Raw genomic sequence first — 13,942 nt, 5'->3', positions numbered from 1 at the left:
GGATATGATGGTCGTTCTTGTCTACGTGACAGCGTGATAAAACGGTGTCCGTCACTTTCTTTCCCACGGTGTTAAACAGTGACAGTTATTTTATCACTTGGATAAAGATGGATAAAGCTATCCATAATAGGCTGGCAGGTTCGTTAGGTAGCTTCAGATGCCCGAAGGGCAAACCGCCCAGAAATAGGTGCCCCGCTAGCGGGGCTCCGTCTATTTAAGTTGTGAAGGAAATGTTTTGGAGAAGAAACACGGTGCGGTGCGGTGGGACCATGGTAAAAATCTATCCGGTGGCGAATGCACTAGTCCCAAAACGCACTATTAGTCAATACACTCTAATTTCGAAAGCCCCTCTTCTCATAAGAAACTAGGCCCAAAATACCATATTTCCAAAAAGGCTCATTCTCGATTTACACGAGAACCATTGAGAACTAGTCCCAAAATACACCTTTCCCAAAATACCCCAAATTGTGTTCACCTGTGCGTGGCGTAATACTTTATTCTCATAATGCGTAGGTCTCAAAACACTCTAGTTCCAAAATACCCTATTTTTTTGGAATGTCTCTTTGTGACTGCTTTCAGCCGTAATCATTACCCGTTTGATGCCTAAAATATTTTTTTCAAAAATAGGATTTACGTATTTAATTATTATTTTGAGCTATACAGGGTGTAATCGTTAAGTGTTGCTGCCACTGGCATGCCATAAATGCCATAAATGAGGGTAGTTTCTCGCCCACCTAATTATGATAGTTCCATACACTGCTTTATCAACACAGGCATTAAAACACTCGTGTGTATATTGCCCTTCACTTTCACTATATGCACTTTCGATATCAATTTGAAATTTTCTGATATCTGCTATATTTACGGAACTATCGCCGAGCAACACTTAACGATTACACCCTGTATAGCTCAAAATAATAATTAAATAAATCCTATTTTTGAAAAAAATATTTTAGGCATCAAACGGGTAATGATTACGGCTGAAAGCAGTCACAAAGAGACATTCCAAAAAAATAGGGTATTTTGGAACTAGAGTGTTTTGAGACCTACGCATTATGAGAATAAAGTATTACGCCACGCACAGGTGAACACAATTTGGGGTATTTTGGGAAAGGTGTATTTTGGGACTAGTTCTCAATGGTTCTCGTGTAAATCGAGAATGAGCCTTTTTGGAAATATGGTATTTTGGGCCTAGTTTCTTATGAGAAGAGGGGCTTTCGAAATTAGAGTGTATTGACTAATAGTGCGTTTTGGGACTAGTGCATTCGCCACCGGATAGGTAAAAATAAATTAAATTGCAAACATTGTCAAACTCCGGTTACGTAGGCGACCGAAAGAACTGGTCACTCTACAATCTAAATAGTAGATACGATGCGGCTAAACGTAGGCCGCCTTATTGAAGAACGTATCGCAACGCAATGACAATCGGGCTAATCGTCGAACCGCCGCATTTCAAAACGTCCCTGTTTTGTAAAACGGCTAGCCGGAATGTAATACGGTGGATTATACGATCTGACTACGACATCGAGATCCTTCCGCCCAACTTTAAATTGACCTAAAGCTTTCAAACCTCAGGGGCGTGACGTCACAGTATTACATTCACATCAGTAAGATTTAAACTAAACTAACAGAATTGATGTTCATTTGGTCTCATTATTATATCACTCGTGTGCATTTTGATGTACCTACTAGTCGTATTTATACTCGTATTGATACATGTGAGATGTAATAACATGATTTCACGACTTTGTTTTATATTATTAATAATATATACTTAGTATAGTAACAACTGCACGGCTAGCACATGATGGGCGCGACAGTCGACAGGCGAGAAAATGCCGCGACATAGAGCTCTCTCGCGAATCGGTAGCATAAGAGCCGCGCGACAACCCGCTGTCTCGCGGACAAATGTCAAAGCGACATAATTTTGTCGTTTGACAGTTCCACGCGGGATACTCTCGAAAATCGTAGCACGAGTGTACTATGGGAGACAAAATGTCCCGCGTTTGAACGTCAAAATGAGAGAAATTGTCTTCGAGGCTAGAGGGTCGCGACTAGGGTTTGCTCCCGGTACTGAGTTTGGCGACAAGCGCATTTGGTCGAAGTTTTGTTGACTTTTGTTCTAAAAGAAAGATAATTTTCCATATTTTATATTTATTTCATACTACAACACTTTTTTGTTTAAGTATAATTTGAATCTTGAGTTTCATGATCATGCTATTAATATCAAAATTATTATATTTTTTCACAATGACTTGTTTGTTCTCTTAAGTTAAACGAAAATCCGGCAGAAAAAAATCTAAGCCTAAGATTGTACGATCACGACCACATCAACAAAGCAAACCTTTGGTGGCGAATTGACTGGGGGATAATTAATAGAAACATAAATAATTGATACAAAAATATTACATTGCTAATCCGGGAAACAATTACGTGCTATCAATCAGTGCTAACCCGTTATATTTACACGCGTATTTTTACATGCAATTATTGTTGATAACCTATATTATGTCGCTCCTTAGGTGTTTCCATTCATTGTGGGATATAAACAACACAATCCCGACCTGAATATTGCGATCAACCTCACTTATAATAAGTAAATGCAAAAGTAAATCTGTACCTATGTACAGTCAGCAGCAATAGTTGCTAAGCGGGCGAGGTGTTCAAAATGATCTTGACGCGACTTTATTGTTAAGAGAATAAGAGCGCGTCAAGGTAATTTTGAACACCTCGCCCGCTTAGCAACTATTGCTGCTGACTATATGTTACCTCTTGACGCTTAATCCGCCGAACCGATTTAGACGAAATTTTGTGAAACAACATTCCACAAAGAATGCAAATAATGAATCTGGCAGCTCAACTCAAACTCCACCTCACAGAAGACCACAGCCGTAATACTTACTTTGTAGTGTACGAGTTGGTACTAGCCTAATCCTTAAGTTACGATTCCCACCGACCGGCTGGAGTTGGGCCGCGCCGGAATGCTTTTTCAGTGTACCTATTTACATAATGTGTGGCAGAAGCGATAGAATCCGTCCGGAGCCATCCGATCCGCAAGCAGCCGACCGGCTTTGGGCATACAAATGTGAAATGCGCTCCGACTCCGACGAATCGTACTTAAATCTGAGTACCTATCTCAAAAAGGTCAAAGTAAATAAAATCATTTAAAGTTTTTGGTACTATTTATTTAAAAGTCACATTATTTGAGAAGTGTTATCAACACTCGACTGTCCTTGCACGGAGTAGGTTCCCAACTTGAGCCCTTCTATGTCCTCCGTGATGGCAGGAGGGCTGCGGTTAGCAGCAGCATGCTTAGGTGTAGAGAATACCTCCGTGTTTGATGATAGGCTTGTGCATGATTGTCATTCAATCTATCTTCGAAGCCAGCAATGCAGCGGCTAGCCAGCCATAAGGGAGATATGTCGGGGATTAGCATAAGATATTTAGTCTGTAAATAAGATTTAAAAGGAATGTAATTTTTTTGCAAAAGACAACGGAAAAGAGCTTTATGAAGATTGAATTGTGTACGTAAGTACTTACAACTTGACTTCTTCGTAAAGATGGTATTTTGTTAGCCAAAACTTTTAACAAAACGCCAATTATTCGTAAGGAGTTGTATTTTAATGATTAGGTAGGTAATCTTTAGATAATTATAATAATATATTCCAACTTGTAACGACAAAGCGAATCAAATTTTGATTGACAGTATTGACACTGACATTTTCGACTTAAAAATAATATTTGCTATTTCTTATTCTTCATACTGCGAGAAAGAGACAAAGTTATCGTGACTAGGGACGCTCCGTTTCTAAGGCTGACTATTCATTACTTATCCGATTATTATTTTACCGATTCAGTGTTGCCACGAATGAAAAGTTTGTTCCATGTATAAATGGCCACATTGGCTAAGTCGCGCGCGGGATGGCTCTCTCTCGTGGAACTCTTTTCTCGATGTGCGAACTCATGCTGCCAAAATCGAGGAATTGACAGATAGAGATAGAAATTTGTGACGGGCGACTGCCGTCTCTCGCGGCGCGAGCTATCCCGCGGGTAATCATGTGCTAGCCGTGCTGAATAGAGTCAGACTCAGACCACGAAAGCTAAGTTGGGAGTGATTTTGATACCACAGACAATGCACGTGTTAAGTAAACGTCATAAATTATAGGTACTAAGTGAATCCCGGGTTACATTATACCGTAAAACGGGGTGAGTAGGGTCAAAACTGAAATTCAAACCTCGATAACATTTTATTTTTACATATGAAAACTGAATGGTGTACTTACTTATATAATAAGTGTTCCGGACGTTTGTATTTTAGTTTTAATTTTATTTTGGGTAGTTCCATTTCATAACTTTGACGATAAAGAGGAAAACCCACCTCACCCCGTAGTGCCTCGTATTTGGGGTGAGAGGGGTTTTCATACAAAGGTGATTTTGGAAGATTTTTTTTTATTATGCGTATTACCTACTATAGCTCCATTTTAAATTGGAATACATTATTTTTGTAGCAGTAGCCTTAAAATCCCTTCTCACCCCCCTCTCAAACCTTCTCTCCCCGTTCATAACCCACCTCTCCCCGCGAAACCTACTCACCCCGTTTTACGGTACCAAACTTCTAAAAAAAGGGAAGCTTCAATGGAAATGGACTGCAGTGGGGATACAATTTTCACACATTTTACTTGCCACAACTTTCCGAATGTCCATTAATAAATTGAAAATCACATTTTATCGTACTGTATCTAAGTGATGTGCTAAGTGAGCTCCTCCTAGTTGATATTCAAAGCGCTTTATGCCGATTCCTTTGAATTCTGATAGTTCGCACAATGACTGAACCTCTTCTTAACTTATCTTAACTTAGTCCCGCGTATATTTTTCTCTTCCAGTCTATTTTATTTCAAATTAGATGAGCTTGCATTGTCTCATGTCCCACTGCTGAGCACAGGCAGCAGTATTTTTTTTTATATTTTTTTTTATTTGAAAAAAATGTTTACATGACCTTACAGACAGATCCAATGCGCCATGAAACTTAACATTAACATATACCAAACAGGTACATATAACTATTACAAATAACAATCAGGTACAAACAGCAGGTATTGCAGGGCGACATTACAGCCGACTGCTTTGCTGCCGCAAATGTCAAAATGGACGTTGCTGTCCGTTTTTTTTTTACATTAGAAGCAATGCAGTCGACAGTAAACTGCTGCAGTAATGCTGGAGCGTAGCCTCAATCCAACAGTACTACCCGTACTACCCGTTGACAACAAAACCTTACAACAGTAGAAAGAATATACAACAGCAGATTAGAAGGTGATGAGACTTTTTAATACACTTAACGTACAGTCACGCAGAAAAGTTATTTGGCCGAAATGATAAAACCCAGCCACAGCAATAAAAGAGGGCATCCGGGCGCGCACGATGAATGGCAGGAATCGGCTCGAGTACAATCAAGTGGAAAACTTGTATTGTACACGCCTTCAAGATTTGGGAAGTTAGATCATAATAGGTATCAGAGCGTGGGCTGAGTAAAAATACGATGACTTTTTTTTTACTGCTGTATTGTTGATAACTCTAACGTTTGTATACCAAAGCTAAAGAATAATATTTTGAATATATTTAGTAAGTTTTATTTTAGTTAAATGGATGTAGTTTTCATTTTTAATTATATTTTGTAAGAAATCGTGTACGTACTTATGGAAGAAAAATGATTAAAAAAATTGTTATCAACGTATTTTTAGCCACATTGTTATATTATTAGTCAAGAACAGTTCAATTCAACTCACAGAAAACTTGGTCTGTGGTTCAACTGGAAAACCTTATCTATGATACGGCACTGTACTTGCTATTCTATCTTATGAAATAGCAGGACAAGTATTAGTATGGAAACTGTTAGAGTATCTGTGTCTGTGTGTACACACGCGGGTCACTCTACGGGAAAATTGGAATTTCCAATATGGAAGCAATTTTTTTTTTAAATTATAAATGGGCTTACTCATGGCCACAGACTAGCCGAGGCGAAGACGTGGCCTACGATGGAGCGAGCCTGCCCAGAAGGTGCCTGTTCACCCTTGATTTGAAGGTTTCCGAAGGTTGATTTGTTGGTTCCTTGCGTCGCTGACTGTACTCACTACCTAATGAAATAACAGGACAAGTAGGGTGGAAACTGTTAGCGTATCCGTGTCTGAGTGTACACACGCGGGTCACTCTACGGGAAAATTGGAATTTACAATATGACAGCTTTCTACTCGACCGCTACTTTATGTACGATGAGTTTTAAACTTTCATACAAAATTCAATCGACTTTCATTGAGTAACTACACACTATTACTACATAAATATTTCCGCATTTATCTTCTTTCGAACATTCGTTTTCGCGCAATTAATAGGAAAACAATGTTTCATACAGAAATCATGCAAAAATCATAGTTAACTTTTCATCAATTTTACGTATGTGTGCGTCACAAATATCGTGTACGGATACATTTGCGACGTTGCCATACCATTTCCGACGTTGCCGGGCTGACCACGGCGGCCCTTATAGCAAATTTCATCGAAATCGTTAGAGCCGTTTCCGATATCACCCAAATATATAAATCCCTTTCTCTCTAGCCTATTTTGGTGTCCCACTGCTGGGGAAAGGCCTCCCCTCGTTTTCTCCACTCGACCCTGTCATCGGCATTTTCCCACCATTTGGGGTAGAATGCATCCAAGTCGTCCCGCCATCTCCTTTTCGGTCTGCCTGAACTCCGGCCTGCACCGTCTATTGTGTTCCGTGGGTCCCACTCAGTAACCATTTTGGCCCACCTTTCTGGGTGCATGCGGCAGACATGTCCAGCCCAGTCCCACTTAAGCTTAGCGGTCTTGACGCCTACATCTACAACTCTAGTTCTGGAGCGTAGTTTCGTGTTTCTGATCCGATCAGTAAGTCCGATAAGTAAATAAATATATATATAATAATTGCTCGTTTAAAGGTAAGATAACACAAAAGCGGCCAAGTGCGAGTCGGACTCGCCCATGAAGGGTTCCGTATTTAGGCGATTTATGACGTATAAAAAAAAAACTACTTACTAGATCTCGTTCAAACCAATTTTCGGTGGAAGTTTACATGGTAATGTACATCATATATTTTTTTTTAGTTTTATCATTCTCTTATTTTAGAAGTTACAGGGGGGGGGACACACATTTTACCACTTTGGAAGTGTCTCTCGCGCAAACTATTCAGTTTAGAAAAAAAAGCGGCCAAGTGCGAGTCGGACTCGCCCATGAAGGGTTCCGTATTTAGGCGATTTATGATGTATAAAAAAAAACTACTTACTAGATCTCGTTCAAACCAATTTTCGGTGGAAGTTTACATGGTAATGTATATCATATATTTTTTTTTAGTTATATCATTCTCTTATTTTAGAAGTTACAGGGGGGGGGACACACATTTTACCACTTTGGAAGTGTCTCTCGCGCAAACTATTCAGTTTAGAAAAAAATAATATTAGAAACCTCAATATCATTTTTGAAGACCTATCCATAGATACCCCACACGTATGGGTTTTCTGAAAAAAAAAAAATTTGAGTTTCAGTTCGAAGTATGGGGAACCCCAAAAATTTATTGTTTTTTTTCTATTTTTGTGTGAAAATCTTAATGCGGTTTACAGAATACATCTACTTAACAAGTTTCAACGGTATAGTTCTTATAGTGTCGGAGAAAAGTGGCTGTGACATACGGAAGGACAGACAGACGGACAGACGGACAGACGGACAGACGGACAGACGGACAGACAGACAGACATGACGAATCTATAAGGGTTCCGTTTTTTGCCATTTGGCTACGGAACCCTAAAAATGATATTAGAAACTTCAATATCATTTTTGAAGACCTATCCATAGATACCCCACACGTATGGGTTTGATGAAAAAAAAAATTTTGAGTTTCAGTTCGAAGTATGGGGAACCCCAAAAATTTATTGTTTTTTTTCTATTTTTGTGTGAAAATCTTAATGCGGTTTACAGAATACATCTACTTACCAAGTTTCAACAGTATAGTTCTTATAGTTTCGGAGAAAAGTGGCTGTGACATACGGACGGACAGACAGACGGACAGACGGACAGACAGACAGACAGACATGACGAATCTATAAGGGTTCCGTTTTTTGCCATTTGGCTACGGAACCCTAAAAAGGACAAAAATAAACAAAGAGAAATTACCTACTCGCACCAATCTTGAACCCCAATCCTCTTGCACGTATTTCCATGAACATACCGCAACGCTATTGCAGCATACTTACGTTGTGTGAAATTGTCTACTACAAGCCTCACGGAAACACTGTTTGCATGTGTGAGTAATAGTAGGAAAAAGCCTGACAGCAACACTCCGTCGACTTTAAATGGCGGTTTTTACACAATGAAGTATTCAATGTTTATTTTAATAGTTCAATATTTACTTAAAGATTTCGCTAAACATACTTTTAAGTATACAAATACCAAGACCATTCTACAAAAAAATAAAACCTGAAATTTTGTGAAAGTGGCGCCATCTAGCGAGAGTTAAGCTTTGAGTAACCTAGTCGAACCACCTTAAATGGAACTACTTATAGCAATATGATAAAATGAGCGCTGGTATTAGAGGTCCAAGTTTTAAACTGCGGCTCACACATGAAGTCAAGTTTTGTTACAATTGCACAAAAAAAAATCTATGTATGGTGTGAGCACTATAACTTACTTATTTCTCTATGATAGTATACCAAACTATTTACGTTCACTAGGTAGGTAGGTATTTAAAAACTTGCACGGCAACTTCATAGCTCACGGCACACACCCTCTCGCAATTGGATGCCACGCATTTTTAGGATGGCGGCGCTATCATATTGTTTTGTTCAGGAATCCCCTTTTTATGCCCCGGGCTGATTCTGTTTTATCAATTTGTATGGTTTTCATCTTATTTAGATACGACCTTGAGTCGTGCCATCATTGTGAGAACTTCAAATATTATATATTTTTTATGATTTAAAGTGAAATAATTCGTGGAAATCAAGGGGGGAGGCCTTTGCCAAGCAGTGGGACACTCAGATAGGCTAGGAAAAAAAAGATAAATAGTTTAGAAGTTATTTAAGAAAATAGGCAATCATGACCGACACACGGTTCACACCATTATCTCCGAAACTACTACGTCAAAAAGAAACAGTTTAAGTATTAGTAATTACCTATACCTAGATAGGTATGCAAAGAAATGTGGGCTACAGAAAACAAATAAGAATATGCAAGCTTACCTACAAACCATCTACGCTATCTGGAGTATGAAAGAATAAAGATGGCGGCACCGCTCCCAGAGATATTTACCGTATTCAGTATGTAAATACGGGATCGATGTACCGCAATATTTTGCTTATTGTGGACAAATACCGGGAGAGACGTGTACAGGCATGTAGGTACATTTGAAGTTTTGCGGGATAAAGTTTGCAGAGGTGGAATAGGGCTGGTGTTGATAATAGGTATGTGTTCCAATAGGGAATCATGGTTCAGGTACGTACGTATTATTTTAAAAGAGCGCTTAGATTTAGGCCACACCTGGATTACTGCTGCAGTTTTATTATAAGATGTAATAATGTTTTGAAAAGATGTGTCCCGCCGAGTTTGTTACCGGTCCCATATTGGGATACCCTCCTCCATTGAGGCAGATGTGTAGGGTTGGAGCCGGTGTAGCTTTATTTGAAGTTCATAAGCGCATTGCAATATGCCTACTTGAATAAACTATCTTTTACCTTTATCTTATCTTATCTATAGGTAGTTATTTGTCGTTGACTGTACATCGATAATAGTACCTAAATATATTTGTACGATAGTCTTCCGTAACGATATTATAGGTTGAAGGGGCGTAAATAGCGTAATTGAAATTGAGGAAATATCTGGCTTAAATAGCTGGCTTAACAACCTCAAAGCTGTTTATGATTGCCTAATCATGCATGCCATACGATTAAATAAATAATAACAGTTCTAAAATATTTGCCATGTTACATAATTGTTTTTTTTTATGGAAAGGTATGTCCTACATTTTAGTAATTACGTTAGTGAACCTAAATATTACCTACTGAAATATGTATTACCTATCAGGTATGTACTTGTACTTACAGCAAAAACGGCTTTACCTTCTAAAGTTTGACACTTTTGAAAATATTTTTATAAAAGCTCGTAATTTCATAAAATGTGCCGCAAAAGTTTCCTAATAAATGTGACAGCGGAAGATATGAGTGCGTTTAGATAAGTTCGCGTGATTTGAGAGAAGGTTATAATACCATTCATCCTATTAAAATGTTTTATAACAATCACGTTTTGACGTAAAAAAGGGAAAATAAAGAGGCACACATTTTTGGTACTTAACATTGGATTAATGGCTATATCCTATTAACTTTGTCTATAAGAAAAGTCAGGATTTGTAGGTTAAGACAAGTATAATATTAACAGGACATTTGTCAGGATATTCTACTTTTCATATGGCAAATCTCCAGATACAGAAGTTATAGAAGTAAATCTTAAAGCACCTAGCTAACACACAGCATATTTTAAGACAAGGTACCAACTAGAACCATATCAGATATCGGCCTTCCTTCTCGTCTTAAAGTAGGTATGTACCCCTTCAATGTGCGCTGCAAGCATCCACATAATAATCGCATTTCCTTTGAAGTCAAAAGTATCTGTAACGTAAAGTATCACAAAGAGTCAGCTAAGAGCTTTTGCCGCAAGACCTTTCCAACTTGTCTCCACATAGCGGCCATATTTTGCATTTTCTCACCAACAAAGCTACTTACGTCCACCCACTGCTACCCTTTGAGTAGGTACCTATAGCACAGACAAGACATCCTCTATCTAGACTGAGCACAGTAACGCTACCCCCTCTGCCACTATATGCGGTAGTTTTACTCCATTTTCGAGTCAAAGTGTCAGAATCCCGTGCCCTGATTGGTCCGTGTCTTTGAACGGACCAATCACGGCACGGGACTCGCTCACTTCGTCCCCCCGCACCCCCGTATTTTTGGCAGCATCGGTTTCATGAAATAATTGCTCTAAACTCCGTCTAGAGGATTCCTAGTCTATGACCTATAAGTATGAGCACATCAGTTGAAGATACGCACACAACAACAAAGTCATGTAATGACAGCAAGATTTTGATTATATGTGACGTTACTGACGTTCCACGGCAAAAGGTACCTTATGGCAGTTGGCGTTTACGTCGCATAGCGCCGCAATAATAATAGCGCGCGGTGGCGGAGCGGCGTTAATAATAGCGAAAGCGCCAACGGCCATAAGGTACCTTTACCCGTGGGACGTCACATATTTAGTATTATTTTTTCGTATCGTGAACTGCCAACTGCAAGAAGAACCAAGAAGTTTCTTCAAAGTTTTTTTAGCTTTATATCTTTCGGTTAAGTCACACTCATTTATTCATTAGATAATGTTTTTGTGATAAGTACCTACTCTGTGTAGCTGTGTGTGTTCACCTTGGAATAACCCTCCTGCCCCTGGCGATATCTATACCAAAAGATGTAACCTCGACACAAAATCCTATATTTTGCTCAAACTCTCCCAATGTAAAATATTCGGAGCTGAAAAAAAGGCGATATGATACGAAATCCAATTTTGTATCCGTTACAACCGCATAAAATTTTAATTTAAAAATCCTATTTGAATTTACAGGCGCCTGCAAAAATGGTTGTAGCAATCTCGTGTGCTTGTTTGCTATTTTTTTGTGGCAGGCGTTATCGCCCGTATAGTTGCCAATGGTGCAGCTTCGGGTTTTGTGCGTTTTATTTTCGATCTCTTGGTGTTTCAACGGTATCTGTAGAAGTTTAAATATTCGTTTTTGCTCGTTCATTTGTGATACGAATCCAGAGGTTCCTTTTTAGGGTTCCGTAGCTAAATAGCAAAAAACGGAACCCTTATAGATTCGTCATGTCTGTCTGTCTGTCTGTCCGTCTGTCTGTCCGTCCGTATGTCACAGCCACTTTTCTCCGAAACTATAAGAACTATACTATTGAAACTTGGTAAGTAGATGTATTCTGTGAACCGCATTAAGATTTTCACACAAAAATAGAAAAAAAGCAATAAATTTTTGGGGTTCCCCATACTTCGAACTGAAACTCGAAAATTTTTTTTTCATCAAACCCATACGTGTGGGGTATCTATGGATAGGTCTTCAAAAATGATATTGAGGTTTCTAATATCATTTTTTTCTAAACTGAATAGTTTGCGCGAGAGACACTTCCAAAGTGGTAAAATGTGTCCCCCCCCCCCCTGTAACTTCTAAAATAAGAGAATGATAAAACTAAAAAAAATATATGATGTACATTACCATATAAACTTCCACCGAAAATTGGTTTGAACGAGATCTAGTAAGTAGTTTTTTTTTATACGTCATAAATCGCCTAAATACGGAACCCTTCATGGGCGAGTCCGACTCGCACTTGGCCGCTTTTATCTTATTGTTCCAATCCTGAGGGTTATGCCAAAGAAAATACCTACACATGCATAAACTGATGGAACGGCCGATTGGCCCGCTGGAGTAGGAAACGGAATCGTTTTCAGAATTGCGATTTTATTGTATACTTGCATTTATTTGTGGAGCTCCGTAATTCCGTAGAAGCGTATTTCGCTTATCTCTGTTTACGGAATAAAAACCTATGTCATTTCCCGGGCTTTTCTGTTGATCCGAATTCCGATGAATTAAGTTTATGAGTATACGAATTGAACGAAAAATTAACTAAGTTTACGTTTTATACTCGTAGGTACTTCTCATTAAAAAATCTTTTATAAAGAAAATTACTAGTACCTAGAGACTTTTCAGCTATTTAGATTTTTTAATTTAAAGCGTAATTTATAGGGAAAATCAGGTAAGTATATTGGAAATAAAATTAGTAAAAATATTGTGTGTACCTAAAACTAATGAGGAAGGAAAAGTTCTGGTTCTTGTGTTTCTTTGTAAGATTTTAACGACAATAATACGCAGTATTTTTACGGCCCCAACCTTTCAAAATTTCAAATCAGCAAAAAAACATTTACCTTTCCAAAACATTTAAATATATTCAACAACTTTAACAAGGACCCAAACTTCCTCTAGATTAATATTTATTGCCAGTCGCTCTGTAATCCAATTGTGCCCGCCGATCCAATCCAACTGGTAAGAAAGAGAGCCAAGTCATTTGAGTGGTACATTAGGCCAGCAGAAGTCAGTGAACAGTCCATTACCGCCGAACTTGGCTTACCTTTTTGAATAATACATTTTTTCAACAGCCGCTTTGCATTCGTCAATAATTCATTTATGGTAATGCGGGTGTGAACGGGGATTTGGCATGTGTTTGGTGTATCTATTTCTGAAGGATTTATGCAAGATCATGTGGATGCGATAATGATGTACAAATTATTTAAATACCTAAACCATTCGATGCTTATAAATAGATAAAGATCTCGTGTTTCTTAGGTACCTATAGGTTCTTAGGTCCCTTCTCACATTATATAATAATATAGTTAAGGAGCAGATCATCGACCTTAAAATACAAGTACAGGCAGTGTTAATATTAGCGTATAAAACAATATAAAATAATATAAATATAAGTAAAGTTGGTATTTTTTTTTTACAATTTACTTCAACGCAATCAATAATTTCTTTAAATCTTAACACTATTTAAATAATATTTTAATTTAAGACATTGAATTACCAAATAAATTGTGACTTCAATAACATTCTCAACAAATATAAAAAAATAAAACAATTGACAATGCAAAAGTTATAAAAAGAACAGTTATGGTTATAAATCAATTAGATAATACAGTTAATAAAATGTCAACAAGTAATCAATAATGAATTAATTGTATTTGCCAGTATTCAAATTTGGTTAATCTTAGATCTTTACATGGTGACCCTGCCGCTATAATTGATTCTTACCTCGCTGAACTAAAA

Source organism: Cydia amplana, chromosome 13 (genome assembly GCF_948474715.1).
Source record: "Cydia amplana chromosome 13, ilCydAmpl1.1, whole genome shotgun sequence".
NCBI classification, from domain to species: Eukaryota; Metazoa; Arthropoda; class Insecta; order Lepidoptera; family Tortricidae; genus Cydia; species Cydia amplana.
This window is presented reverse-complemented; position numbering follows the sequence as displayed.